At 43.4% G+C, this 27898-nt stretch overlaps 1 long non-coding RNA gene across 1 annotated transcript; it reads left to right on the forward strand.

Annotated features, from left to right (window-relative positions):
• The first annotated feature begins 1928 nt into the window (after positions 1 to 1928).
• LOC106987708 (uncharacterized) lies at positions 1929 to 25853 on the forward strand. The gene is made up of 3 exons (XR_001432243.3): positions 1929 to 2532; positions 24451 to 24625; positions 25034 to 25853. It is a non-coding gene; the product is annotated as an uncharacterized LOC106987708 (long non-coding RNA).
• The last annotated feature ends 2045 nt before the right edge of the window (positions 25854 to 27898 follow it).

A 27898-nucleotide genomic window follows, 5' to 3' on the forward strand; every position in this document is an offset into this window, starting at 1 on the left:
GAGCAGACAATATTGGAGCAGTTGCTCCAAGAGACTGAAAACACCATCAGGATCTGGCCCTTCCATCTTTTTTTTTTTTTTACATTTATTTATTTTTGAGAGACAGAGAGAGACAGAGCACAAGTGGGGAGGGGCAGAGAGAGAAGGAGACACAGAATCTGAAGCAGGCTCCAGGCTCCGAGCTGACAGCACAGAGTCTGACGTGGGGCTCGAACTCACAAACCCCAAGATCATGACCTGAGCCGAAGTCAGACGCTTAACTGACTGAGCCACCCAGGCGCCCCATGAGAGGCTGATGTTTAAATGCTTCCTTTTGATGATGAGGCAAAAGAGCCAGAACAATGCAGGCTGCCCATCCCCAGGGGAGCCTCAGGAGAGATGTTCCCACTAGGTGGTTGTTCCCCTCACACCCTGTCCCCTCCATGGTCTCTCCTGAGCCAGGGTCCTTCCTCTGGGACTTCAGATTCATCACATCCCTGCATCTCTGCCCATGTGTACCTGGCAGGTGTCTCAGCCCACCAGCAGGCAGGGATGCTGGGGCTTTGTGGACCCAAGCTGCAAAGACTCCTAGATAAAGGGAAGGTCAGTTTAACAAGCTCAGGGCTACTGAGCCCAGTGTGGGTCCCACAGCCCAGGGCTGCGTGAGGGTCAAAAACGGAGAAGAAATCCAGTGTCTTAATGTGATTCCCTAAGGTAGCTTGAATCCAGAATGATGGCAGTCCCAAGAGCACCATCTGGCTCTCTGGGGTAAGGATGGGTGATTTTCCAAGATCAGTTGCTCTGGAACCATTTCCTGTGATTTGAAGTTCTCACCTGCTCTGAGGGGTGGGGGGCCCTCGATGCCCTATCCTGGGGTTGTGAGTGGAAGGAAAGTCATCAAGAGGCATTTTCTGTTCGCTTTGAAAAATGTTCTCTTAGGGGAGGGGAAGAAAAAAAAAAGAGGTTAGAGAGGGAGAGAGCCAAAGCATAAGAGACTCTTAAAAACTGAGAACAAACTGAGGGTTGATGGGGGGGGGGGTGGGAGGGAGGGGAGGCTGGGTGATGGGCATTGAGGAGGGCACCTGTTGGGATGAGCACTGGGTGTTGTATGGAAACCAATTTGACAATAAATTTCATATACAAAAATTTAAAAAATAAAAAAAAATAAAAACTGAGAATAAACTGAGGGTTGATGTGGGGGGTTAGAGGGAGGGGGGAGGGTGGGTGATGAGCATTGAGGAGGGCACCTGTTGGGAGGAGCACTGGGTGTTATATGGAAACCAATTTGACAATAAACTTCATATTTAAAAGAAAATGTTCTCTTAGCCTTAACCATCTCTTAATACCGTGGGAGACTCCTCTCTTTTGTGCTGCTGCAGGCCACATGCTTCACCTTGAGGGTGCTAATTCAGCTGAATATCTTCAGAAAAGGCAAAGGGTTTCTTAACTATAAGGGGGAACTTCAACAGACACAGAGAGAACCTGAGTTAGAAGGTTCCCAACCTGCTCAACTCTGGTGTCTGCCTCCTCATCCCCAGCCCTCATTTTTCCTTTTTTATTTGGTAATTAAATTTTTTTATGTTAATTTTTTAAGTGGCTCTACATGGGGCTTGAACTCATGACCCTGAGATGAAGAGTCTCATGTTCCCTGTACTGAGCAGGGCTGTCACCATTTTGTTCTTCTCTCTTTCCTTTTTTATTTTGGAAGCACATCTTAGACTCCTCAGCTCTCTTGAATCTTTTGAACTGTCCCCCCTTCCATACTGCTATGTCCTCTACCGCTCTTTCCTTCCTTGCCCGGCCCTTCCCCTCCCACCTTCGCCCCTCAACTCTGGATAATCATTGGAGCTTTGAGCATCCTCCCCTCTGTGGACTCTTGAGGGGCTCAGAGACCCCACGAGCAACCATCTGGGGCGGAAACAGGCTGACGGGGAACAGGAAACAAAGCTCACCACCAACCCTGTGTACTTGTCACACCCCGAGCTTTTTCTTTGAAGTCAGGAAGGTCTCAAGGGCCCCTGGGTTCTTCACCCCAATTTGTCCTTTAAAGACATTGTTAACTATTATAGAAAAAAACATAATATTAAATTTACTACCATTAACCATTAACCAGTGGATAGGTCAATGGCGGTATATAGATTCTCAGTGTTGCACAACACATCTCCAGCATGAGTTCATTTCATGACTGAAAATCTACACCCACAGTTCTGTGTTCTCTCCTTTCCGCCCTGACTTGCTCAGAGTTCCTCTTTCGTTTCTATAAATTTGACTACTTTACATACCTCACGTAAGTGGAATCTTAGGGTATTTGAGTTTCTGTGATGTGCTTAGTTCACTTAGCAGCAAGTCAGAATCATCTCCTTGTCTAAACCTGGATAACACCCCACTGTACACAGATGCCCCATGTTCTTCATTCACTCCTCTGTCTGTGGACACGTTGGCTGCTTCTACCTCTTGACTCTTGAGAATTACACAGCAATGTACGGGGATGCTCATAAACTGCCTCCAATTCTTATGGATATAAAATCTGAACTGAGTTTGTGCGATCACATGGTAAGTCTATTTCTTGATTTGGGGGGAACTCTTCACTGTGTGCTACAGCAAATGTGCCATTTTACATTTTGTCCAACCATGTGCCAGTGTTCCAATATCTCCATATCCTTGCCAGCATAAGTTGTTTTATGCTTTTCGGTTTTTGGATGCTTTGGTTATTGTTGTTGATTGTGACCATCCTAATGGCTGTGACATGATATCTCCTTGCTGTTTCATTTGCTTTCTGTAATATTAGTGGTGTTGAGCATTTTCTCATCAGCTTGGTGGCCATTGTATATCTTTGGAGACATGTGTATTCAAGATTTTTGCCCATTTGTTAATTGGGTAGTTTGTTTTCTTGTTGTTGTTGGATTTCAGAATTTCTTTACATACTTTAGATGTATCAGTTAATTCCCCAACTGATACACAATTCGCAAATACTTTCCCGATTGTGTAGGTTCCCTTTTCACTCAGTTGAGTGTTTCTTCTGGGGCCAATAGTTAGTAAGCTTAAAATGGCCCCACTTGTCTATTTGGCTTTTGTTGCCTGTGCTTTTGGTGTCATGTCCAAGACCTCATTGCCAAATCTAATGTCATCGAACGTTTCTCCTGTTTTTCTGTCTCAACGTCATAGTGTTAGGTCTTCTGTTGAGATCAGTTATCTATTTCCAGTGAATATTTGTGTATGGTAGAAAGGAAGGGTCCTGTTTTCTTCTTTTGTGTGTGGATATCCAGTCTTCAGAAGAAGTTTCTTTGAAAAGACTGTCCTTTCTCCATTGGGTGGGATTGGCCCCTGTCAAAGATCGTTTGGCCATCTGTGGGAGGGTTTATTTGGGGGCTCTCTGTTCTGTTCCTTTGGTCTACATGTGTGTTTCTATGGAGGTTTTGTTTCCTGTAGTTCAGAAATATGTTTTGAAATTGGGATGTGAAGCCTCCTGCTTCTCTTTTTCTAGATTGTTCTGGCTCCTTGGGGTCCGTTGAGATACCATATGAATTGAAGGATGATTTTTTTCTACTTCCTGCCAAAAATTCCATTGAGATTTTAATGTGGATAGCATTGACTCTGTAGATCACTTTGGGGGGTATGGACATTTTACCAATATGAAGTCTTCCGATATATGGTTCTGTTCCTGATCAGGATGGATTTTCAAAGAAGCAGTTGCTCTAGTCCCCACTCCTTCAATCTCCCCAAACTCAACCCTCTGAAGGGTTCACTCACCCCTCCCACCCCACTCGGGGACTGTCTGAGCTGATGAGAGGACAGGGTTTCCAAGGCTTCAGGTCTGGAGACTGTGTGAGGACGTTGAATAAGCCAGACTTTTTCTCGACTCCTTCCAAGTTTTTCTTCTCTCTGGTTTAACTATCTATTAATCCATGGGTATCTCTTATTCTGTAGTTGTCATCTCTTTTCTTCTGTCATCAACTGTGCGTCACTGGTATGTCACTAATTCAGTTCACTATCTCTAGAAATGGTAAACATCTGCTAAGGAAACTGAGGGATTTAGATGGGTATTTCCAGCAACAAGGGAACCTCAACCTGGCTCATCTAAGTAAGATTACTGCCTTCTCATCATGCAACTAATCCTTATTCATCCTTTTTTTATACCTAAGATTTTCCCTTCAGCTCTCCTGAATCCTTTGATTGTCCGCCATCAACACCCCTTTATCACTAACTGGCAAACTTCTGCTTTCCTTCTGAACTCTCAACTTCCTACTCACTAGGGCGTTAAGTCTTAACCCCTTCCGTTGTCTTCCTCTTGACCCTTGAGCATTTGGGGATAAAATCATGTAAAGCAGGGTAGGGAATCTGTGTGTGAAACATGATTCATGATTAAGATGGCATAGACTTGTCAGGGCAGGAGTGTCCAGGGGCGTGAGGAGTCTAGGTGGAGGCTGACCCACCTGCTGTGGGGAGAGCAGCCAGAACCTGAAGGATGAGGTGGGAGAGCCATTCTTGCAGCCTTAGGGGTCAGTGTGAGAGGTGGGGAGGGGGGTTGGTGGAAATGTAAAGATTCTTAAAGACTCAGAGAAGCACTCTGACACTGGGCACAAAACACTTGATTCAGGGAGCTCATTTTGGAGTAGACAGTCATAAGGATGGACACAAACCTCCAGAAGCTGGATGGAGAGCTGTTTGTATCTCTCAAGGGAGTTAGATGCACACAAAGAGCTCCCAGGACACAGCAGCATGTGGGCTAGGATGGGATACTAGGGATATGGGACAGACCACAGGACATGCCAGCTGGTGGGGGTTCAGAGTCTGGAGAGTGTGGAGGGATTGGACGGCACCAGGACCCCATGGAGGCAGTGGCTTGACCGTCAGTAGCCTGGCAGAAGGGTGGAGGCTGAATGCCTATGAATTAAAGAAAAAGCAATTACTCTGAGAAGACTTTATTTCCTCACTCATTATGTCTTGTACTATGTTTGCCTGAAGACAGTTTCCAAGATCTTCAGGTAACTTAAAATATTACCCTTCTGCTAAGTTAAGCTAATTATAGATATTCATTAAATACCTAAATGATTTCCAAATGGGCTGAAACAAAGCATAATCACACCGTTATGAATATATTGCTTCTCTTAATGAACATGTCCCATTTGCCGTGTTGTAGCAAAGGGATGTATATGTATACAAAGGTTTGGGAGAACTCTCTTCACAACGTCTGATATCCTATTCTGGTTTTGACAGTCCTTGGTTATCCAACACTCAAATTATCCCTGTGAAATAGAAGTTTCTGTAGGAAAGATAATAATCCTTCCACATGAATGAGCCTCTGGTAGGAAAAATCAGGGAGCAGAAAAACAACTTTGGGAGCAAAGTATGAACTTTATGAGCACAGTTTGTGCCGGTGTAAAAAGGCATGCATTGCAGCATAGGACGGATGAAAGTGTAGGACAGAGCCCGAATGCACATAGAGAGTGTGGCAAAAGGTTCAGGGTCAGGGAGTTTTATTTGTCCTGGTTCTCTCAGGCTGAGATTACCTGGGTTCATGTATAAGAGCTTTTTACAAGAGCCTTTGGTGTCAAGTATTTGATGTCCAGGTGGAATTCAGTATTTTTTTTTGTTACAAAAGACACAAGTTTTGTTGGATGTTCGGTCTGCTTTTTTTTTTTAATTTTTTTTAACATTTATTTATTTTTGAGACAGAGAGAGACAGAGCATGAACGGGGGAGGGGCAGAGAGAGAGGGAGACACAGAATTGGAAGCAGTCTCCAGGCTCTGAGCCATCAGCCCAGAGCCCGATGCGGGGCTCGAACTCACGGACCGCGAGATCGTGACCTGAGCTGAAGTCGGACGTTTAACTGACTGAGCCACCCAGGCGCCCCCGGTCTGCTTTTAATAAGAGGGTGTAAAAGGAAAAGATTCTCCTCTTCTGAGTAACCTGCAAACAGCCAAAGAACGAATCAGAAGGAGCAAAGGTGTTTCTGATCATGGGAAGCAATGGGATCCTTGCACAGGGCTGGGAGCATGAGGAGGTACAAGTGGGGTGACGGCATTGTACCATAATCACGTACCCGGGGCTGCAACAAGGTGACCTTTTTAAAGCTTTCTTTCTTTCTTTTTTTTTTTTTTTAATATGAAGAGAGAATTTCTGGAATTCTTTTAATACTGTGTTAGAGCAAATAATTGGCCCCCAAAACATCATGAATTTTATCCCTGGATCCTGTGAATGTCATATTCCCTGGCAAAGACACTGCCCGTGTGATGGAGTTTGAGATCGTGAGATGGAAAGATTATTCTGAACTGTCCGGGTGGTCGCTCTATGTACTCTCAAGTGTTGAGAGTGACAGAGAGAGAGAAAGAGAGAGAGAGAAGGGAGATTCGCCTAGGGAGGAAAACAGTAAATGTGAGGATAAAGCAGGGGAGAGAAGGTGGGTGAGATGGGGAAACAGGACCCAGACTGAGGAAAGCCTCCCAAAGCTACAAAAGAGAAGAAAACACATTCTTCCCAAGAGTCTCAGGAGGGTACACATAAGTACAGATGCCTCCATTTGGGTAGAGTGAAGTCCATTTGGGGATTGTAGTTTCCAGGACTGTTAAAAAATTTATAAACAGGTTGGATGTTCAATGGAGATGACATTGAAGACAAAACACTCAAGTTGGGGGAGCTCCTGGTCAAGTGGGGAGTCATTAAGCTGTATAAGCCAAGAGAACTGCAGACAGAGACTCAGGGGCTCAGGAGCTCAAGGCTTGTCAGAGGGGGCCCAGATGAAGGAGGAACGGGCAGGAGGTGGAGGTGTGGGGGAGGTTAGAGTCCAGTGGGGGAGCGGAGTCCAGAAAGGCAGGAGGGATTGCAGGGTGCAGGGATCACACAGAGACCAGAGGTGATTGCAGGGAGGAAGGGGGTTTCTGGTCTGGTTGCCTGGCTCTGGGGATGGGGGTGGGGAGGGCACAGGGTCGAGGGATCCTGCTTTGGATAGGGAGGGCCAGGGTTTCCCAAGGTCCAGATCAGACCAGGATGAGATGCCTTTATCTGGCATTCAAACCAGTTTCAGCATTGCTCAGGATTGTTCTAGAAAAGCAAAATGTCTGCTTCCTTCCCTGAGGAACCTTCACCTCATCAACTCATTTTCAAGGTCCTCCAGGAGAATTTTGTGTAACTGAAAGGCATGGGGTGACTACTTTGCAGGTCACAGGGAGGACAGGAGAGGGTCAGGAAGGGGACTGAGGCTAGGTGACTTGACAGTGGTCAGAGCCTGGATGCAATGGAGAAAAGGGGGAAGAATCTGCAGTGCCCTGGATGACTGGGGGTCCAATTGAAAGGGGAGGGGGCAACACTCTAGGGTTCAGAGCATTGAGCAGCCAGTTTTATTCCTTCATTCATACAAGGGCCTTTCTACTAGCATTTGCTTTTGAAACTCTCAACCAAAGAGCCCACAGAATTTCTGTGTTTGTCACCAAGGGCAGCTTGGAAGTGAAACCAGTCTTGGGATTCCCAAAGTGTGCATGAAATCACTGCACAAAGGCTTTGACCATCAGGAGTGGGGAGGAGCAGCTTTCACAGCTGCCAGACAGGTTGCAGAGCATATTTGAAGACCACTGGGTGGGGGTCTCCAAGGGAGCAGAGCGGCTCCTCGGGACAGCCCAGTCCCCTGTCTGGTTGTTGGTGAGGGACCTGGGATCATGAGGGCTGAGTTGGAGGCTGCTATTTCCAAGCTCTGCTTGCAACGAGAAGCCTGAAGCACCAGAGGAGTGCAGGCTCCACATCCCCAGGTCAGCCCCAGGACTTCCCGGGTTCCCCAGGGAGGGTTGTTCCCCTCACACCCTTTCCCCCTCCATGAGGTCTCAACTGACCCGAGGGGGGACGTCTGGGAGCCTTCTGAGTTTCACCACCACCTCCCCACTTCAACTTGAGTCCCCTGCAACATGAGTTTTGGGGGCCCCGCTCTTTCCTCCAGCTCAGACTTCAATGCAGCTGGCTCTCCTCTGGCCAGTTTTGGGTACATGCCCTGCAACTGGCTAAGGCGCCTTCAGCCAACTCCTGGTTTGTACTTCTCTCACCTTGAACTTCTCCTGGGGAGATGAGACATCCCAAAGCCCCCTTGGGATCCTTAGCCCCAGAGTTTCAGCCTTGGGAACCGTCCTCCACCCCCATCCTTCCCTCAGCAAATCTCACCCAAGCTGCAGATCCCCTCTCCCTTTCCATCCCACCCCATCCCACAGAGCTGTCTTTGTCATCACAATCACTGAGATTTTTCCCTACCTCCTCCTTGGGTTGTGGCCACAGACCCTGCGCCACACAGGAGAAAGAGGTCAGCTTAGAACCAGGTAGTAAGTTTCCAGATACTCCTCTTGTTGATAATAAGTTTATTTGGTCAGTCGTGTCGAACAAAAGAAACTGAGGGTGCAAAAAGCAAAACAAATTTTCACTTCAAGTATTTGGACACAGATTTTAGAGGAACTGGAAATTTTCTCTGAGGCAGGTGGAGAAAGAGTTGATAAAGGTAACCCCCCCCCCCCCAGCCTGTAGAAGTTCTTCTGAAAGAGATCTGAATGACACAGCATAAACAATGAGTTTTAATATTTGTAGATTAAATTTATTTTTGTAAATTAAATTTAATATTTGTAGATTAAGATTTGTAGCAACTACTATCCTGGTACTAGCTGGGTGGAATTCCGCAAAGCAAGCTCTCTTCTGAGAATGGCGGCCAGATGTAGCCCTTTTTGATTGGCACAGGCTGGTCATGTGACATCCAGATGTGGGCGGGCATAGGCCCAACTTCAGCGGTGATCTCCCGGCTCCATGTTGGATCTCCTTAACATTGTGATTCCATTTCCTTGTTTCAGTTCACAGTTGTGTTGTGAGCCAGTGTTCTTTGTGAGTCCGGTATAAGGGGCCAGATGACAACTCACGGGGAGAGCTGAGCACACATACAAGCTTCACTGGATGTAGATAAGCTAGGAAGTTAATATCTTCTTCTCTAGATAACAAGTATTTCCCCCAGAGAGCTCAGATTGCGTAGCTGTAACAGTAGCTAAACCACAACCACAGCTGTGGGTTTAGAAGACATCTTGCGTCGAAAGTAATATGGCATATTTAGCAAGAACCTTCCAACATTCAGCTTGCAGACACGGGAAGCAAGATTGCGCAGGGCATAAGTAAGGATAGTCTTCAACAGAAAATGGCACAGCATGTTTGACCAACCTGTGTCGTTGCACTGGTTCTCCAGAAATGGCACGGGCAACTCCAGGATATACATTCTTATGTTGTTCAGGACAAAGGTGGCTACAACGTTCGCAATTAATTCCATGACGCGAAGTTGATACTAAACGTGACTGAATTGCTATAGGACAGAAGGAGTGTGCTCTTCTCTGTTTCGTTCCCAAAATTTTGTCTCGCATAGAGATCCAGCCTTTTATAATTACTGGAATGAGTCATTCTCTGACGTCACACCCTTAACGAAAGAGGGGCTCCTGGCCAATGAGATTGTAACATGTGTCTCAGCAGCCAGTACCGTTGTGCGGTATAAGAGTACCATTTCTCACAACAGAAGGCACGTTTCAGACGCTACCTTGCAATCTGCATACCAGCAGAGTTACCGAGAGGCCTAAATCTGATACTTGGTGCTCCAGATCTTCTGTAAAGGAGTAGCTCTGTTTATGTTTTCAGGAACCTGGCAGTTCTCCAATGTTCCAATGGAGCTCCCTCTCCTCTAGCCTAGGGAATGTGTATGGGAGGAAATTAATGCAATGGTGCAATCTTCTGGCCCCTTTCAAGATTTCCTGACAGTGTGTTCATCCCAGGGACCACTGTCATCTTCCTTCATCCTGCCCTGCTGACCACATGCTTCGCTGTACTGCCCTCGCGTCAGTCAGTAGCTTCAGAAATGGCCAGGTTTTCTGAGATACCCCTGGGAATTTTAATGGCTACATGGGGCACCTTGGGAATTGCAAGCAGGCTCCTTTGAAACCCCCTCCTCTGCCACCTTTCTGTTCCTCCTTCCTCCTGTTTTGCCCTTTGACTTTCCCTTCAGTTCCCTTGGATCCCTTTTTTTTTTTAAATTCTTTTCTTTATTTAAAAAATTTAAATTATTTTTCTGTTTTATTTTGAGAGAGAGAGAGAGTGAGAGAGCAAGGGGGTAGGGGCAGAGAGAGTGGGAGACAGAATCTCAAGCAGGCTCTGCGCTGTCAATGCAGAGCCAGTTGGGCTCAAACTCACTGTGAGATCATGACCTGAGGCAAAACCAAGAGTTGGACGCTTAAGGGACTGAGCCACCCAGGTTCCCATCCCTTGGATCCTTAGATGTGTCCCCCTTCAACACCTTCACCTCCTCTAGCCCTCTGTCTACACCTCTGAGACCTTCCACTTCCCACTAGGACTCCTCTGCTGTGACAGTCTCTGGGGCTTCATTGTGCTGCCCCCATCATGGTCATTCAAGGGACTCAAGGACCCCACCTGAGGCTGTGCAGCTCCATGAAGTGGGCTGGGTATTATGTCCCTGGGACAGGTTATGGAGACACTCAGATGGCTGGCTGCTTGGTCTGTCCTCAGTCTCTTCCTGCAGTTTCATCCAGAGCCTCCACTGGCTGACACGTGAGGGCACAGGACATCTTCTGAGTCCCCTCCACAAAGATTGATAGGAGTGCTTCAGGCCTCTTCTTGAGCAGGTGACCTCAACTTGCCCAGTCCCCTGGCACCTGCTCCTGGTCAGGAGGTCAAGGTGAGGAAAGAGTGAGAGCCAGGACTTTCCACTAGGAAGTTGTCTTCGTTGAACAGATGCTCTAAGCACTCTTGTTGCATCTGTCTCTCTGATGAGTGCGTAAGGACCGAGAAAAGGTCAACTGAGGCACATTCATATTTTGAAGAGTTTACCTGAGCATATAGAGATTGGAATTGGGCAGAGCCAGAGCACAGATGGCCAGAGGTACTCCAAGAACAGGAGCCAGGCCAAAGGTTTTTCTAAAGAAGAGCTGGAAGCAAAGCAACAACATAGTTTGATTGGCTATGGCTGGAGCTTTGGTCTTCTTTGGGCAAACCAAGTTGGCCGTCTGTGCTTGGCTTCCCACTTTTCTCTTCTGGGGTGGGGGTGCTCTGACACTAGCTCAGGTTTTGGTTTGGCTGTGTAGGCCACCAAGGTGTTAGAGCCACCTCAGTCTGCTGTTGGCTTGTTTAATTACATTAGCAGAGTGTATGTGTCCTATGTGTAATATGTGCCCTCCTTTGCCTGGTGGTACTAGATGAGTCCCTACAATTCCTGAGAGTCTCTATTGTAAAGGCTATAGAGAAAAATAAGTGAATATTTGTAAAAATGTCCTTAGGTGAAGGAAAGTGAATGAATTCTGACAAAACATTATTTCAATAGCAATGGTATCTTGTCATATGTCAATGTGAAAATGATCTGTATCTCTTGGTAGTTTACAGACTTGTACTATGCCAAGTTAAGTGAAATACTGACCAGTCTGTAAATACCTAGATGAATCCTAAGTAAGTTAGCACACTAAATATTAGTTACCACAAACAGTTTTCAGGCTACAAGCACTTTTGTGCCTGTTAATCTGTTAATGAATGTGTTCATTTTTGCCAAACTGAGAATTACTAAAAGGACTTCTTTGCTTATAAGTATGTGTGGTATGTCTGTCCATGTGGTATGCTTCAAAATGCTGGGCATTTGAACATGGTCCATGTTCCTTTTTTTTTTTTTTTGCAAAAAATAAATTTAATCATGTGATGTTTAAATTAAATGGAGTGTCTGTCTGATTGGATGGGGGCCTCCAAATGTGGGGAGATGATTGGGTGGAAGCCAATAACCTGGGTGGTAACAGAATTCATTCAAGGTGAAAGAAAAGAGATAGAAGTTTATTGAATATACTGCAAGGGATTGGTGGGCAGGATAGTGGGGGAGAGGCTGTTTGCAAGGAGGCACTGGGTGGGGGCCATATTTAAAGCAAGAAGGTGAGGAGGTATGGGACATATGAATTTTCCCTTTCTTGGTAACTGTGCCTGGCTGTAAGTAGCCCATTGGTCAGTTAGGGCTTATGATTGTTTTGAGGTGGGTCACCCAATAGGCCTGTTTGTATTTAGCCAGGGGGTCACTGTGGGCCCTTTCTGCAGTCCATCACGCAAACCTGTTTTCCTAAAAGTGCCTCTACAAATCATATTTGCCAGTATACACCACCAGGAATACACAGTAAAAAAAAAAAAAAAATACACGGAAGCGGGGGCAGATACTTACAATGGGGCAAAACCCCAAGTGAAACAGAAACATGACTTGAAAATTCTACTATACATTATTTGGGCATGGCAACTACTGAAAACTTTGTCTTTTGATGATGATCTTGCTGACACTAATAGTTTCACCTTTGTCGATGATTGTGATTCTGATGATGATGACAACAGGGATATTCTAAGAGCATTTTAAAGAGCTTTCTTCTGGGGCGCCTGGGTGGCTCAGTTGGTTAAGCAGCCAATTTCGGCTCAAGTCATGATCTTGCGCTCGTGAGTTCGAGCGCTGCATTGGGCTCCGTGCTGACAGCTCGGAGCCTGGAGCCTGCTTTGGATTCTGTGTCTCCCTCTCTCTCCAACCCTTCCATGCCCATTCTCTGTCTCTCTCTCTCCCCAAAATAAATAAACATTATAAAAATTTTGAAGAGATTTCTTCAGTCATCTTCATAGTATATACAGGTAGCACTTATATGCTACTTTCTTTTCACTGAGCTTTCGTGAAGTTGCAGAAATGACCCTAAGTAGAGCCTGACTGACAGGCAGGATTCAGGGGTCTACTCGTTATCTCCCAAAACCGTGTGTGGCTTAGGCACAGTCATCTGTCTTTCAGATTCTTTTTTGTCCTACAGGAAAATAAGATGTTGCAACAGAGGTTACTTTTTTTGTCCTTTTCAGGTCTATTAGAAAATTTATGCAGAATGCCTGCACAGTAAGATCTGTACTATATGAATCCAAGGAAATGCTTATTCTGACTAAAATATTTCCTCAAATCTGATCTATGCTCTTTGTGAAACTCCCAACAGTACCATGTCTCATGCACAGAGTCAACAGGCCTCTTCACTGCATTGCTGAATATTTTCAAGATGAAAAGCTTGTTGAATCCAAAACAGTGAAAGTAGTAATGTGAAAGTAAAGTGAAAAGCAACATAGGTCTTTGAGGGAGAAATCAGTGCTCGTGGTGTTGGCTTTAATGATGTGGAGAATAAAGGCAAAAAGAAATGTAGATAAAATTAGATTTCCTTACAGCTCACAGCCCTCTAACAAGTCCCTGGGACAGACAGAGTGACTTTCCTGGAGGAACTCAGCTACCTTGCCGTCAACACTTTGCTCAGGGCAAAAGGAAACCTCAGCTTGACATTATCCCGACCCCCCAGGATCCTGTGAATCTACTCTAAACATATAGAAATTCCTTTGGAAACTTGCTTTATCTTTCCTCCCCAAAATATATGTTAGCAATCATCCTCCAAGCATATGGCCACCTGATATACATCCGAAGGGTCTCATGACTAAGGGTTTACTAGACAGCAGTAAATGACCTTTTCCTAACAGCAGCTAGCCCCTCAAGGTCCTGGAAACCTGGCTTGAAAAATTCCTTAGAGACTTATACTATCCCTAACCCCCTCTCAACCTGAAGGTATGTAATCAGTCACTCGTCACACTCCAAGTGCAACTCTCTTTTTTGCCCCTGGGTCCTGTCCCTGTGCTTTTTTTCTTTTTAATTTAAGTTAGTTAATAGTGTAGTCTTGGCTTCAGGAGTAGAACTCAGTGATTTATCTCTTATATACATTTCTGCTCATCCCAAAAAGTGCCCTTCTTAATGCCCATCACCAATTTAACCCATCCCCACACCAACCCCCCTTCCAGAAACCCTCAGTTTGTTCTCTGTATTTAAGAGTCTCTTATGGTTTGCCTCTCTGTTTTTATCTTATTTTTCTTTTCTTCCTGTATGTTCATCTGTTGAGCTTCTCAAATTCCACAGGAGTGAAATCATATGATACCTTTCTCTGACTGACTTATTTCGCTTAGCATAATACCCTCTAGTTCCATCCACCTTGTTGCAAATGGCAAGATTTCATTCTTTTTCATCACCAAGTAGTATTCCATTGTGTACATATTTGCGACATTTTCTTTATCCGTTCATCAGTTGATGGACATTTGGGCCCTTCCCATAACTTGGCTTTTGTTGATGGAGGTTGCTATGAACACTGGGGAGCATGTGCCCCTTCAGATCAGCATTTTTGTATCCTTTGGATTAATTCCTAGTAGTGCAACTGCTGGGTTGTAGGATAGTTCTATTTTTCATTTTTTGAGGAACCTCCATACGGTTTTCCAGAGTGGCTGCAGCAGTTTGCATTCCCACCAACAGTACAAAAGGGTTCCCCCTTCTCCGCATCCTCACCAGCATCTGTTGTTGCCTGAGTTGTTAACTTTAGCCTTTCTGACAGGTGGTATCTCAATATGGTGATGATGAGTGATGTTGAGCATCTTTTCATGTGTTGGTTGGCCATCTGGAGGTCTTCTTTGGAAAAGTGTCTATTCATGTCTTCTGCCCATTTCTTCACTGGATTATTTGTTTTTTAGGTGTTGAGTTTGGTGAGTTCTTTATAGATTTTGGATACTAACCTTTTATCTTATGTGTCATTTGCAAATATCTTCTCCCATTATGTCAGTTGCCTTTTACATTTGTTGATTCTTACCTTTGCAGTGCAGAAGTTTTTTATCTTGATGAGGTCCCAATAGTTCATTTTTGCTTTTCTTTCCCTTGCTTTCAGAGATGTGTCGAGTAAGAAGTTGCTGTGGCGGAGGTCAAAGTGGTTGCTGCCTGTTTTCTCTTGCAGGATTTTGATGGTTTCCTGTCTCCTGTTTAGGTCTTTCATCCATTTTGAATTTATTTTTGTGTATGATGTAAGAAAGTGGTCCAGGTTCATTTTTCTGCAGGTTGCTGTCCAGTTCTCTCAGTACCATTTGCTAAAGAGACTGTCTTTTTTTCCGTTGGATCCCCTTTCCTGCTTTGTGGAAGATTAATTGGCCATATGTTTGTGGGTCCATTTCTGGGTTCTCTATTCTATTGCATTGATCTATGTGTCTGTTTTTGTGCCAAGACCATACTGTCTTTGATGATTACAGCTTTGTAATACAGCTTGGAGTCTGGAATTGTGATGTCTCCAGCATTGCTTCTCTTTTTCAACATTACTTTGGCTATTCAGGATCTTTTGCATTTCCAAACAAATTGTAAGATTGTTTGTTCTAGCTCTGTTAAGAATGCTGGTGTTATTTTTACAGGCATTGCTTTGAATGTGTAGATTGCTTTGGGTGATACTGACATTTTAACAATATTTCTTCTTCCAACCCATGAGCATGGAATGTTTTTTTAATCTTTTTGTGTCTTCTTCAATTGTTTTCAGAAGCTTTCTATAGTTTTCAGCATACAGATCTTTTACCTTTTTGGTTAGGCTTATTCCTAGGTATTTTATGCTTTTTGGTGCAATTGTAAATAGGATTGATTCCTTGATGTCCCTTTCTGCTGCTTCGTTATTGGTGTATAGAAATGCAACCAAGTTCTGTACATTGATTTTATATCCTGGAACTTTGCTGAATTCATGAGTCAGCTCTAGCAGTTTTTTGGTAGAGTCTTTAGGGTTTTCCATGTAGAGCATCATATCGTCTGTGAAGAGTGAAAGTTTGACTTCTCCCTTGCCAATTTGGATGCCTTTTATTTCTTATTTCTCTTTGTTGTCTGATTGTGGAAGCTAGGACTTCTAGGACTATGTTGAACCACCGTGGTGAGAATGGACATCCCTGTCGTGTTCCTGATCTCAGGGGGAAAGCTCTCAGTTTTTCCCCGTTGAGGATGATATTAGCTGTGGGCCTTTCATATATGGCGTTTATGATGTTAAGGTATGTTCCTTCTATCCCGACTTTCTTGAAAGTTTTTAATTTTTTAATGTTTATGTATTTTCGAGAGAGAAACAGAGTATGAGTGTGGGAGGTGCAGAGAGAGAGAAGGAGACACAGAATCCGAAGCAGACCCCAGGCTCTGAGCTATCAGCGTAGAGCCTGATATGGGGCTGAAACTCATGAACTGTGAGATCATGACCTGAGCTGAAGTCGGATGCTCAACTGACTGAACCACCCAAGTGCCCCTCTTGAGAATTTTTATCAAGAAAGGATGCTGTATTTTGTCAAATGCTTTTTCTGCATCTATTGAAAAGATCATTTGGCTCTTATCCTTTCTTCTATTAATGTGGTGTATCACATTGATTGATTTGTGAATATTAAACCAGCCTGGCAGCCTAGGAATGAATCCACTTGATCATGGTGAATAATTCTTTTAATGTACTGCTGAATTCAATTTGCTGTTATCTTGTTGAGAATTTTTGCATCCAGGTTCATCCAGGATATGGGCCTGTAATTCTCCTTTTTAGTGGGGTCCTTGTCAGGTTTTGGAATCAAGGTAATGCTGGCTTCATAGAATGAGTTTGGAAGATTTCTTTCCATTTCTATTTTTTGGAATAGTTTGGGAAGAATAGGTATTAATTCTCCTTAAATGTCTGGTAGAATTCCCGTGGGAAGCCATCTGGCCCAGACTCTTATTTGTTGGGAGATTTTTGATTACCAATTCAATTTCTTTGCTGGTTATGGGCCTGTTCAGATTTTCTGTTTCTTCCTGTTTTAGTTTTGGCAGTGTGTGAGTGTCTATAAATTTGTCCATTTCTTCCAGATTGTCCAATTTTGTAATTTTTCATAGTATTCTCTAATAATTGTTTGTATACCTCTGGTGTTGGTTGTGATCTCTCCTCTTCCATTAATGATTTTGTCTATTTGGGTCCTCTGTCTTTTCTTTTTGAGAAGTCTGGCTAGGCATTTATCAAATTTATTTATTCTTTCAAAAAACAAGTTATTAGTATCATTGATCTGTTCTAATGCTTTGTTTTGTTGTTTTGGATTCTATATTGTTTATTTCTGCTCTAATCTTTATTATTTCCCTTCTCCTGCTGGCTTTGGGCTTTATTTACTGCTCCTTTTCTAGCTCCTTTAGGTGTAAGGTTGGGTTGTGTATTTGGGACCTTTCTTGCTTCTTCAATTGCAATGTATTTTCCTCTTAGGACTGCCTTTGTTGCATCTGTAAGTGTTTGGACTGTCATGTTTTCATTTTCATTTGCTTCCATGTATTTTTTAGTTTCTTCTTTAATTTCCTGGTTAACCCTTTTATTCTTTAGTAGGATGTTCTTTAACCTCGATGTATTTAGGGGCTTTCCAAATTTTTTCTTGTGGTTAATTTCAAGTTTCATAGCATTGTGGTCTGAAAGTCTGCATGGTATGATCACAATCTTTTTGTACCTGTTGAGGGCTATTTTGTGACCCAGTAAGTGATCTATTCTGGAACATGTTCCATGTGCACTTGAGAAGAATGTGTATTCTGCTGCTTTAGGATGAAATGTTCTGAATATACCTGTTAAGTCCATCTGGTCCGATGTGTCTTCAGAGCCATTGTTTCCTTGTTGATTTTCTGCTTAGATAATCTGTCCATTTCTGTAAGTAGAGTATTAAAGTCTCCTACAATTAAAATATTATTATCAATAAATTTGCTTAGGTTTTTGTTTAATTGGTTGATATATTTGGGCTACTAAATACTTACAATTGTTAGCTCATCTTAATTATGATATAATGCTCTTCTTTATCTCTTTTTACAGTCTTTGTTTTAAAATCTAGTTTGTCTGATATAGGTATGGCTACTCTGGCTTTCTTTTGATGCACATTAGCATGATAGGTGGTTCTCCATTCCCTCAGTTTCAATCTGCAGGTGTCCTCAGGTCTAAAATAAGTCTCTTATAGGCAGCATACAGATAGATTTTGCATTTTTTAAAAAAATTTTCTTTTAATGTTTATTTTTGAGAGAAAGTGTGAGGGGGGGGAGAGGCAGAGAGAGAGAGAGAGAGAGAGAGAGAGAGAGAGAGAGAGAGAGAATATGAATCAGGCTCCGAGCTGTCAGCACAGAGCTCAACACAGGGCTCGAACTCATGAACCATGAGATCACAACCCAAGCCAAAGTCATACACTTAACCTGCTGAGCCACCCAGGCACCCCTTGTTGTTTTTATAAGTCAATTCTGATACTTTATGACTTTTGTTTGGGGCATTTAGTCCATTTACATTCAGAGTGGTTATTGAAAGATATGAACTTAGTGCCATTGTGTTATCTGTAGAATTCATGTTTGTGGCAATGTTCTCTTTGTAGTCTTTGCTGCTTTCCACTCATAGAGTTCCCTTAGGATCTCTTGCAGGGATGGTTTGGTGATCATGAACTCCTTTAGTTTTTGTTTGTCTGGGAAAGCCTTTATCTCTCCTTCTATTCTCTTCTAGCTTCTATCTCTTCTTCTATTCTGAATGACAGCCTTGCTGGATAAAGAATTCTTGGCTGCATATTTTTCCTAGTCAGCACACTGAATATTTCCTGCCACTCCCTTCTGACCTGTCAAGTTTCAGTGGACAGGTCTGCTACTAACCTTATGTGTCTACCCTTGTAGGTTAATGACCTTTTGTACCTAGCTGCTTTCAGAATTCTCTCTTCATCTTTGTATTTTGCCAGTTTCACTATGACATGTCATGGTGTTAACCAGTTTTTACTGATTTTCAAGGGAGTTCTCTGTGCCTCTTGTACTTAGATGCCTGTTTCCTTCCTCAGATTAGGGAGGTTCTCAGCTACAATTTGTTCAAAGAAACCTTCTGCTCCTTCTTCTTACTCTTTTTCTTTGGGACTCTTGTCATATGGATATTGTTCCATTTCATGGAATCACTTACCTCTGTAATTCTCCTCTCATGATCTAGTAATTTATTTTCCCTCTTTTTTTTCAGCTTCATTATTTTACACAATTCTATCTTCTATTTCTCCTCTGCTTCTTTAATCCCTGCTGTCACTGTATCTAGTTTATTTTGCATCTCAGCTATAACATTTTAGAATTCATCCTGACTAGTTCTTAGGTCTTTGATCTCTGCAGCAAGGGTTTTTCTGGTGTCTTCTATGTGTTTTTCAGGCCCATCTGACAGTCTTTAGACTGTTACTCTAAATTCTTGTTCAGTATATTGTTTATATCTGTTTTGAGCAACTCTCTGGCTGTGATTACTTCCTGACCTTTCTTTTGGGGAGAATTCTTCCATCTTGTCACTCTGGCTTAGTTTCTTTCTTTTGCATGTTTTATTTTTTCTTTTGCATGTTTTAAAAGCTTGTTATGTGTCCTACACCTGAGAGTACTACCATATTAAAAAGGGGTCATACACTGTGCAGGGCCTGGTCTTCCAGGAAGTGCTTCTGGTGTATTCTGTGTGCACTCTGTTGTGTTTTAGCTGCTCTTTCCCATTGGTCAGTTCTCTGCAGAGCTTCTCCTTGCCTTTATTGGTGGAGTGTTTGGACTTTTAACTGGGTGTGCTTTGATTTGTTTGTTGAAGTAACCCTGGAAAAAAGAGAGGGGAGCCTGATCCCATAAAAAGAGAGAAAGGGAAGAGGAGAAAATAAAACCAAACTGAGAATGAAAAAAAGATAAGGCTAATTCCAGAGAAACAGAAGAAAATAAAGAAGAAGGAAGAGAAAAGATGGAAAAAGAATAGAATAAAAATACCTGATTATATATATATATAGTATATTTAATATACTATATTTAAATATATATTTAAAATATATATTTAATATATATATAGTAAAACCTTGACATTTCTTGAAGGCTCATGGATTCTCAGAATGATGCAGGAGCAGGGGCTTGACTTTGAAATCCCTGCTTCCATTAGCACAAAACAAAAGGGTGAGATGGTCTTTCATGGGTTTGTGACCAGGCATTGCATTCTCTTCTTCTGTAATGTAGGTCCTCTTTGGCATCTTTTTCCAAAAAAGTGCTGTCTCATCACAGTTAAAAACTCTCTTCGATAGGTAACACTTGGAAACCATGAGCTTCTGGAACTTGGTAGCAAACACTTCAGCTGCCTCAGATTCTGAACTCGCAGCCTCTCCATGCCTCACAACACTATGGATGCCACTTCCCCTCTTAAACTTACCAAACCATCCCCTGCTTGCCTTGATGACTTCTTCATTTTCTGTTGATGTAACTGGCAGTTTACTTATGAGGGTGGTGTACAAGGTCTTTGCCTTCTCGAAGATAAAGTTCTCGGTCACAATCCTTTTACTGCATCTAGTTCCCTTATTTATTCTTTTGTCTTTAATATTGTGCAAATGGTTGATGTAGACTTCTTATAAAATCTTGCAATTTTGGCCACTTGCGTACCTCATTCATACTTCTCAATGATTTCCTTCTTAACTTCCACTATAATCATCACCTTCTTCTTACTGTCTTTGTTTTCAACCTTTTTCTGCATGAGGGCCATTGTATATGCTCACACAGATGTTGACTATGGTACAGTGTTAATGAACACTGTGTTAATGAACGCAGCGAATAAACTGTATTTAACATAACTGGCAATAAAGCAGCAGAGGAAAGTGTCAATATCTGCAGGCAGCCTGACCTAGACTGAAGCAAAGCCTTCCTAAGCTTACTCTTGTATGGAAAAGCAAAGACTGTCCATAGGTGCTTTGAGGTGACAAAAAATACACTAGTGCCTTCCAACATTCTCAAAAGTCACTAATTTCTGCCAAAATCCATGACCTGCAACCAAGCATGCAAGCATGGGAGACAATCACCCACAATCCTGCAGTGAGAGAGAGAGAGAGCAAGAGAGAGAGAGAGGATTCATTGATTGATTATTGACTGGGTTTGGAGTATTGCTTGTACTTTCTGTTCTGTTTTCTGGAAAGAAGGAACCCTGGTGTTTTTGCTCTTAGGCTATCTAGAGCTCATTAAACATAGAGAGTCAGATCTAGACACTTAAACATTATGAAGACATCTGTAGCAGACTAGAACACTTCTTTATTTTTAAATCAATGGGTAGGTGTAAATAATTGTTGATCAGTTAAACATGGTGAATGAACACCCATTATTCTGATCTTAAACCAGCGGGGCCAAATTGACACAGTTCAAAACATTTAAGACTAATGAAAACATTAGATTTCTCCTTCCTTAGATCTACGAGGCAGCAAAACAGATTGGTTTTTCAGTCAACAAGGTTTTATAGATTTCTACAAAGAAATAGTGAAGAAAAAGCTTAACTCTACAGTGAAATGCCAGCTAGTAAAGTAGAAGAAATGGTACAGTGAGCTGTTTGGTCACCTCCAAGATTTAACCGATGTGAACATTTAGATATTGGTTTCAGATCTCCCTTTTTGAGAAAAGAGGCAAAATGTTACATAAAATCAGACACCAGCTCCTCCTCCCTTGCTGCCCTCTTTCCCCAGAGGTAATGACTTGCTGTAGGGAGAGGGCTTTATCCTATGCCTGAGACTTTTAATAGCTGTTTGATTGATCCTTTTTACACGATTGTATTCACCAATAACATGTAATATAGCTTTTTTAAAAAAATTACGTAAATGAGTCATAAACTAAGTATTTTTTGTCCCAGGATTAAAAAAATCCTGAGTCTTTTTTACATATAGCATTGTTGTTCTATGTAATCTCCTTCATTTTATTTATTTATTTATGTATTTATTTATTAATGTTTATTTTTGAGAGAGAGAGAGAGAGAGAGTCGGGAAGGGGCAGAGAGAAAAGGAGACACAGAATCTGAAGCAGTCTCCAGGCTCTGAGCTGTTAGTAGAGAGCCCAATGTGGGGCTCAAACTCACAAGCTGCGAGATCATGACCTGAGCTGAAGTTGGACGCTCAACCGACTGAGCCAATGAGGTGCTCCTAATCTCCTTCATTTTAACTGCTGCGTAGGATCCCACCTGAGGAATAAGGCACAGATCATTCCCCTACTGAAAGGCAGTAAGTTGAAATCACTGTTTGCTAGCAGAGCAAGACTTCCATACCCTGGAACATGTTTTCTTATGCACAGGTTGAAGACTTTCCCTGGGGCATATACTAATACCCCAAAGTGGAGGCTGGTTGCTGGCTCTGGGGCAAGAGCATCTTTAATGAGAATGGATAGTGCCACAGGACTCTTTGAGTGGTTCTACTAATTCACATGTCTGCCCTGAAAATGAAGAATTTTAATTGGCCAGAGCCTCACCCCACTCCACTATATAAGTCCCTGGGGACTCTACACTCTTCACTTTGTCTGTAGGAGAACAAGTTCACTGACTACAGACTGTGAGGAAAAGCACATGCTGCTGTAGAAACAGTAATTCTGTAACTCTTGATGGGTTTCATTCCACAATAGAATTTTTGCAGGCTTTTTGGGCAGATATGTATTAGGTGAATGCGTGGCTTTAAAAAGCCACTTGGGATCCACTTTCTTGGTAGAAGATTTGAACTTCTGTCTCTCATAGATTAGAGAGCAAGCTAATCAGGAAGGATAGAGAATATTTGAGCAATGCAAGAAGCTTGGCATATATGTAAAATGTGGTCATACTCATTTTCAAGCACAAATGTCAACTTTATAAATATCTGCCACATACTAGGCCACACAGCAAATTTCAGTCAATACCCAGACGTGGAAGACTCTGTAAACACTGTGCTATGAAAGCAGAAAACTGAATAAAAGGACAAGCTGAACACCACCATCTGCATAGAAACCGTGTGTGTGATGAAAGAATCATGGTTGAAGAAGACACAATAATGGCAATTTCAAAATATGCCTGAGTGACAGTAAAAACTTTACATAGAACCCACAGGATGCAAGCCAGGTGGACTTGTGGGCACATTTTAAATGTTAAGATGCTTAACACAGAAAAGAAGAAAAAGATGGTCATTGTAGAGCTAAATTATCCACCTATAGGAATAAGAAAAGGAACAAACTCAAAGGAGAAAGAACATAAACATGAACAAGAAACACAGATATCTGGAGATGGTTTTTCCTTTCTTTTTAAGCTTATTTATTAAGTTTTGAGAGAGAGAGAGCACAATCGGGGGAGGGCAGAGAGACAGGGAGACACATAATCCAAAGCAGGCTCCAGGTTCTGAGCTGTCAGCACAGAGCCCAACACGGGGCTTAAACTCACTAACAGCAAGATCATGACCTGAGCTGAAGTCAGACACTTAACCGACTAGGCCACCTAGGTGCCTTGGAAGTATTCTTCTCTTAAAACTTTTTATTTTGTGGAGGAGTTTGTTGAGGATTATCTTTAACTTGAAGACTTGTTAAATCTCACCCATAAAGACATCAGGGCCTGGTACTGTTTTTTTGATGGAGGGAAATTAGTGATTGACATTTTAATTTTTTAGTTATTGCTCTATTCATATTATGCCTTTGTTCTGAGGTGAGGTTTGGTGATTTACATTTATCTAGATAATTGTTCATTTCATCTATATGTGAAAATACACTGGCCTAGCTTTTGTGGTAGTCTCTGATAAACTTTTCTTGTATATCCCTGATAAGTCTTTCAAGATTTTGTCAGTATATCAATCGAGCCCTTTCTCTCTGTCTCTAGCATCTGCTAGGTAGTATGCGATCACTCCCAGCCTGTCTTCAGTAAGAACCCTGTTAGGTCAGCTTAGCAGGAATTACTCTAATTCTTGGTAATTTTCCATCCACTGACTGCCCCACTGTGCTCTTGCTTATAAATCACCACTCTTCTTGTTGACTTGGAGTTGAGTCCAATCTGTCTCTCTTACTGCAAACCCACTGTTGCAGTCAGCCTCAATAAAGTGTGCCTTATTGTCTGTAATGAGTGTCAGAATAGTTTTTCAATAGCATGTGGAAAGGAGTAATTACAATATGGTTGATGAGGCAAGACGAAAGTACATAACGGGCTGTGGGGTTACGATGGAATCAATTGGGGCTTGTGAAGTTTCAGGAATTTGAAAATATTAAGACAATTGAAGAGATAGTGTTTAGGATGAATTAAAACACTGGAGAAATAACAGGTGTGGGAAACAAAGAGAAATTAGCCCACTTTTATGGGCAGGGCATGGAAGGACCTCCTAGAACAAGTGTCCAGAAGAGCTTAGCTGTCTGATAGGCATTTCAGTATTTCACGTCCACAATGAAGCCTTGAGTTTTTTCCTTTCCTTCATGGTTTTGCCAAAAATACTACCTCAGTTTCTCAGACCATAAAATCGTGCCACTATCCCCTGTGTGTTGAACAAGGCAAAAGCTTGAAAAGGAGCAGTGCAGGCTTCCAATCCGGACACACTTTTCAAGTGTGTTTGGGGTGACGCAGTGCTGGAGATGGATGCCTTTCCAGCACTTTCTAGCATGTGGCCTGTGAGGTTTGTCCTGGAGTTCTGATGGCTGGACTCAGGAAACCCGTCAGTGGGGATATTTCAAGGAAAGCAAGACTGTAAGAAAGTGTAAGAGTAACGATCATTTTCATCCAGAATCAGAGTTCCGGCTGACGAAGTACAGTGGACGTTCCTCATAATCTTCAGTGTTGGAGAAATAGGACAATTCATACATTCTTTCAGTGTTGAAATGAAGTGGTTGACAGGAAAATCCAAATCTTTAAACTTTGTTTCAGATGAGACCAGCTGAGCGTCATCATCAGAAAGAAGGCAGCTGACAGTCCACTTCCAATGTGACTCTTTTCTCCAGATGATACTTCCGTGTGACCCAAGCCAGTGAGGTCCCCAGAACCCCAGACTGAATTCCATATTATGTGACAGAACGTCTTACACTTGGACTCAGAGACTCAGGTGGGTACCTGCAGGTCCACGTGTTGGAAATCTGACCCCAATGAGTTTGCTGGTCACTAGAGATACCTGAGGGTGTTCCTAGACCCAGCATTGCCCCGTTCCCCTTCCCTTTCTGTCAGTGCATGACCTGCACTGTGACACCGAGGGCTCCTAAGGCATGGTTGGTCACAGGGCTCTGAGGATGAACATCCATGGATGCCGTGAGACAGAAGCTGTGTGCTGGCAGGTGCACACTCCCAGACTCTCCTAGATCACCTGGGACATATGTCAGTGGTTTGCGTTCTTGTACATGGTCCCCTGGTGTCTGAGGGGAGAAGGGAGGATGAGACTTTCCAATAATGGGGTATTTGCTCCTGCCAGTAACCTGGTGGTGGTGGATTTTGAGTTGTGTTTTTCCTTCTTCTCTAGTATATTCAAGCTGCATGAGGAATCGAAACAAAAGGTACTCAGGAGAAAATGTAGTTTGGATTATTATGTTATTCTACTTGGGACTGTAAAGCACAGAGGAGCAAGTGATCTCAACTGAACACAGAAAACAAAGAAGACGGAAGGATGCAAAAGGTTAATAGTGACCCGACCGGTGACTCTCCGACTCCTTAGCTGCAACGTACAGGACAGCACTGGCAGGGCACCAGCAGGGCGGCCAGGAAACACCATCCCAGGCTGTGGCTCAGGAAGGGGCTGCTCCAGGTGGGACCCCGCTCCACTCCGTGTGCTCTGTGTGCTGTCCCACCGCCCACCCAAATCCATCCTAACCGAGTCTGAAGACCTCCCAGCCCAGGCCAAAGCCGTGAGGATCCCGTCCTGCTGGCCTCTCAACGAAGCTGGGACCCAGCGGAACCAGTGCCCACAGGCCCTGTCCTCCTCTGATCTGCATGCATAATTCAATCGTTCACTTCCGGTCTTCGCACAGGCTCAGCCTGGACACAACTCCTCCTGATACAGGTCTTGCCCTCCACTGGCTGCTGAAGCAAGGATCCTGAGAGTCACTATTGAATCTTTCAGCTCCTCCCTGCCCCATGTGGAAAATGTCACCAAAGCCTCCATAGGTCCCCCACCTGCCCCAATATTTCTCATATTTCTCTATCACCTGCTTGTGCCCTATAACCATGTGTCCACACTGTCCTTTCCTGTGTGGACCTGGCTGGATCTAACCAGGCTTCTGAGGGGATTAGGTTCCTATGGTTGCTGTAACAAATTACCACACACTTAATGGCTTGAAAACAAGACAACTTGTTAATCCTGGGGTGCCTGGGTGTCTCAGTCGGTCGAGTGTCCAACTTTGCCTCAGGGCATGATCTCGTGATTCATGGGTTCGACCCCGCATTGGCTCTGTGCTGACAGCTCAGAGTCTGGAGCCTGCTTTAGATTCTGTGTCTCCCTCCCTCTCTGCCCTTCCCCTGCTCATTCTCTCTCTCTCTCTCTCTCTCTTTCTGTCAAAAATAACAATTAAAATATTAAAAAGGAAAATGCTTAAAGAAAAACAATTTGTTAATCTTAGAGTCTTATGTTACAGTCAGATTAGAAGCCTGACACAAATATCTCCCCCAATATAATCTCCCTATCTAAGGTCTAGCCTATTAACAGCTTTAATTCCCTGTTGCTATGCCCAGTCCCATGTACACAGGCTTAGGAGCAGGGTGTGAATATCTTTGGGGGTCACACTATTGCCTTACACACTCAGTTTCCACCATCTCCTCTTTCTGAGGCCTTCTCCACCCGGCAAGCACAGCCATACCCCCATAATAACATCTGGGCCCTGAGTGTCCAGCCACTGTCCCTGGCACCACCCCCTCTCCAACGCCGTGGGCCTGGGTGTGGCTTCCCGTTGCAAGTCCACTGTGTCACATCTGCCACCGTAAGGTTCTTCTCCAGGGTCCCTGATTGCCGTCCAGGAACTTCACCGTGAGCAAATCTAAAGTGTATTTGAGGGTTGGGTGCTGTGGCAGTGAAAACACCTGCATTGGTCAGGAGATGAAAATGGTCAGCAGAAGTTCAGGCAGGCGCGTGAGTGCCCTCTAGTGGATGGTTCCTGCTGCTGGGAGAGCAAACAGGGCCCTGGACAGGAGACAGGAGGGCTCAGCTTGGACAAAGGGCACATTCAGGTTCAGAAGGAGGCATATTTAGAGGGGAAGAACTTAATGCTGCCCGTGGCTCAGCAGCTGGAAGACTGGTTTTTGCCAAGGGTGTAACCACAAATCAGGACACTACTGGGTTATATTGCCAGGTTGGCTGAGGGAAATTCTGTAGACATTGGGATGCAAAAACATACATGACCGCAAATTGATATGTGGTGTCATTAGACACGTCCTCTGATGTTCTCAGCATCCTGAGAGGCATGTTAGCCATGAATCAAAGTCATACCTTCATTTGGAAGAAATATCTTGTTAAGAAGAAGATGATATGATAGGAATTCCTCTTTATCTTCAGAATCATATACCTTGGCATCATTCCTTAACTATGATGCCCCTAAAATGGACCTAGTTAACTTAGTTGGGGGCTAGCCAGTGTTGGGGTCTGGTTCCCACCACCTGCGAGCTGACAGCATCCTGTCCTCCAACTCCGGACCCCTCTCGGAACCACAGGAGCCTCTGATGCTCCGTCATTAAAGGAGGGGGCCTTTTGGATACAGGTGTGCTGATTCGAAGGTGCACATGCACCCCAATGTTTATAACAGCACTATCAACAATAGCCAAAGTATAGAAAGAGCCCAAATGTCCACCGACGGATGACTGGATAAAGAAGTTGTGGTATATATATTCAATGGAGTATTACTCGGCAATGAAAGAGAATGAAATCTTGCCATGTGCAACTACATCGTTGGAACTAGAGAGTATTATGCTAAGCGAAATTAGCCAGTCAGAGAAAGAAAAATATCATGCGACTTCACTCATATGAGGAATTTAAGATACAAGACAGATGAACATAAGGGAAGGGAAACAAGAATAATATAAAAACAAGGAGGGGGCAAAACATAAGAGACTCTTAAATACAGAGAACAGACTGAGGGTTACTGGTGGGGTGTTGGAGGGAGGGAGATGGGCTAAACGGGTAAGGGGCATCAGGGAGGACACTTGTTGGGATGAGCACTGGGTGTTATACATAGAGGATGAATCACTGGCATCTACTCCTGAAGTCATTATAGCACTATATGCTAACTATTTTGGACGTAAATTTAAAAAGATTAAAAAACTAAAAAAAAAAAAATAGAGGAGGGCGTCTTTTCACCTGTCCACCTCTGGACTCTGGGGGGGTGGGAGGGGCGGGGGGGGG

This window comes from Acinonyx jubatus, chromosome E2 (assembly GCF_027475565.1).
Source record: "Acinonyx jubatus isolate Ajub_Pintada_27869175 chromosome E2, VMU_Ajub_asm_v1.0, whole genome shotgun sequence".
Lineage (NCBI taxonomy): Eukaryota > Metazoa > Chordata > Mammalia > Carnivora > Felidae > Acinonyx > Acinonyx jubatus.